This window comes from Pteropus vampyrus, unplaced genomic scaffold (assembly GCF_000151845.1).
Source record: "Pteropus vampyrus isolate Shadow unplaced genomic scaffold, Pvam_2.0 Scaffold202, whole genome shotgun sequence".
Taxonomy (NCBI): domain Eukaryota; kingdom Metazoa; phylum Chordata; class Mammalia; order Chiroptera; family Pteropodidae; genus Pteropus; species Pteropus vampyrus.
In genome coordinates, this window is record NW_011888983.1 from 466,098 (window position 1) to 469,367 (window position 3,270).

Sequence of the window (3,270 nt, forward strand, 5' to 3'; positions counted from 1 at the left end):
ATTGTAGTAATTTCATTTATAGACTTATTATTAGGATTTAAAAAAATTTTTTTAGTCTTTTTAAATTTTCAGTATAAATCAAAATCTCATGCTGCTAAAAAGGTTTGCAAGTTTTTTGACCCAGACATTTTTTTTCACTTGTCAAAAAAAATCCCCTCTCATTATTAGTGTCAAAAGTATTCATCAAAAATTCTGTTCTTCCAAAAGACAGTGCAGTGGACAGTTACCATTGTTATTATTTGTTAGGCTCTACATAGAACTAATATAGTTCTGATGTTAATGTTACTGCTTTCAATGAATTATTCTACTTTCTCAGAATAGTGCTCTTTTACTTTTAATTTTGAGGGGTTTTCTGCAATATGTGTCACATATACAGTTTAGTACCAAGCCAGTAGATGTCAGTATGATGCCTTAGGTTAAGCCTTCAATAATTAAAAATAATATTTTTTGTTAGTCTGCGTACTTCCTTCAGAATTTTGGGGGATACATAGAGTTGATTAGCTGTTGAGTGAAAAAGGTAGAAAATGTGATATACTATTAAACAGTGGTTCTTAGCAGGTAGTGATTCATTCCCCCAGAGAACATTAAGGAATATCTGGAGGCGTTTCTTCTTGTCACAGCTGGATGAGTGTTACTAGCATTTAGTTGGTAGAGGTTAAGGATTTTGCTGAACATCCTACACTGCATAGGACGGCCCCCACAACAAAGAATTGTATCCAGGCCAAAATGTTTGTAGTACTCATGTTGAGAAACATTTAAAGTAATACAGGGTTAAGTGACACATCTTTTGAATAACACTAGTGAAAACTGAATCGTATCTTTAGCAGATGATTAGAGTTTTTTGTACTTAACTCTTCTTGGAATGTTTCATTGTCAGAAATATATGCTATATTAGGGTTTATTTTATTCCATTTTGCTTTATTTTGCCAGAACAATGGCTAGGTGTTCCCAAATAGGTTAATATGAGAATGTAAGTGCCATATTACACGTCTGTTAAGCCAAATGGAATCCACATGGCTCTTATTAAGAAATAGATTAAAATATCTGAAGTTCTTTCAAATCAATTTTTGTTTTAAGTTGCTGTTTATAGTCTTATGATTTGCTGGCTTCTCTAAAGTCAAATTACTGATTGATTCATAACTATACAATTACTGTATAAATATTTCTCCATCGTTAAGGTAAGATAAAACATTATAGGGTAGTTGGAAAGTGTTTTTCTCAAAGGAAATTCTTGGAGATAAACTTTTACCTAAAAGACAGTAAAGAATATAGTTCTTTACTAGAGAATGTTTTTAAATGAGAAAAATCATCATAAAGTCCAACCTGTCAGACTTTAATTTTTCCAGAGATACTTAAACCAGAATAATATTGGGAAAATGGAGAAAAAGCATTAAGTCTTTTCATTATACTGTTTCTTAGAGGTAAATTTCTCACAAAATAATTTCATTGGAAGTGGAAAATGAGATGTGCCTTTGTAAGTGTTTCGAACATTTATTCAGAAGTGAATACGTAGTCTTTTATTCTCTCATCTGACATTAATCAAGTCAAAAATTTAATTAGGTAACAAGTAGGTCTGTGATAGCATTTAATTTTCCCATCCTTTTTATGTTCTGGATGCCTGTTTTTGCATTCTAATACTTGGTTCAGTCATTGTAGGACAATTGAAATTTTAAGAATTTAGTATTTCTGAATTTTGCAAAGTCCTAGAAAGTTACTCTTCAAAAATATCATAACACAGAAAATCCTTCCTTAAGTGACACTTAGACTTTACTTATGTATACATTTTACTACTCTCAAAATTTTCAATATCCAACACATACTTTTTAATATTTTTAATATTTTACCTGTTCTGATCCCCTAGCTGCAGCCCATTACTACTTGGGATTAGAGATGACTAATGTTGGCTTATGAATCAAGAGTTTATTCAGAAATTATAGTATCTTCCAACTTCCTTAAGTTTATGTGCCCCTTTAAGATGATTTGAGGTGGTCTTGCCTTTCACTCTAACAATCCTAAAACCTTAATCATAAAGTCTTGTAGCTTGAATAAATGGATAGTTTTGCCAATGAAGAAAATAGGAAATAAGAATCTTAATCCCACTATAAAATTTAAGACTTACCCTCTGAAGTGGCAAAGAGTGCTGATTCCTTGGTATTAACTGTCCTAATAAAAGAGAACTTCCTGCTTCTATATCTGTGGTGAAATTGATAATGAACCATCTCAAGGGACAATGGAACTGCTTAGATTACTAGAAATGATCCCAGCATATTTTGGAGATGCACAGATTAGGCCTAATTCTCTGAAAATAGTCAGCAAGGCAAAACAAATAAAAATTTTGAGTACAATCCAAAGAATGTTACAGACTATTTCAGAATATTTAGAATACATTCCATAAACAATCTAGAAATGAACAAGGGGAAAAAGCTCAGCATAGAGTCAGAATTGACCACTCACTGACATCAGATCACTTAATAGACTTGAAAAATCTCAGAGGCAATTTCAGTATTAATCTAATGACATCTGATTTTGGAAGACACCAAGTTTTATAGATTTATAGCATATTTTTATATAACTGCAATATATATTAACAATATGAACAAATTGTGTCCCAAGGAATTCCAAAATCACAGTGGCGCAAAGCTAAGAAGAAGAATTAACCCAGTGTTTTTCACCTCACCTTTTATGTGTTTTAGTAGTGTGAAACCTAAATAATTCAGTCATCAGTAGTAATTCTTTGGAAAATATTGTCTCAATATAAGTGGAAAACAAATGTAAAGACCCTGAACTGGGTGCACTGGAGTAGGTGGGACAATTTAGCTGATGCCCTTTTCATCTGCCTTCTCTGAGTATCCTGAGAGCTCACAATAACACTGCATGTGTTACCATATAACTAGACCTTACCCCTTGCACAAGGGCAAGACTTGCAGAGAACATTTAGTCAATTGCATACCCCTGGGCCATTCTCTCTTTAAACCCTAAGAGTGGCAGGGATATGTAATTGTACCTTTGCTAAGGGTCAAAGCTTTGGAGACTTGCCAAAGGTAGACTCAGGAGGAATGACACTTGAAGATGCTTTTACGTTTTTGACAAATCTTAATGTCCATTTTCAGCACCAGTGGAGAAATGAAGTGGGACAGAGGACCAAAGACCATGACAATCCTAAGAGTCTCAGTTCTCAGGCACCTTCCCTATGGTTCAGTTGAAGGACTTGAGTACCTGTGGAGTATAGTCATAGCCGAGATGAAGGGAACAAACAGGGATTTCTGTCAC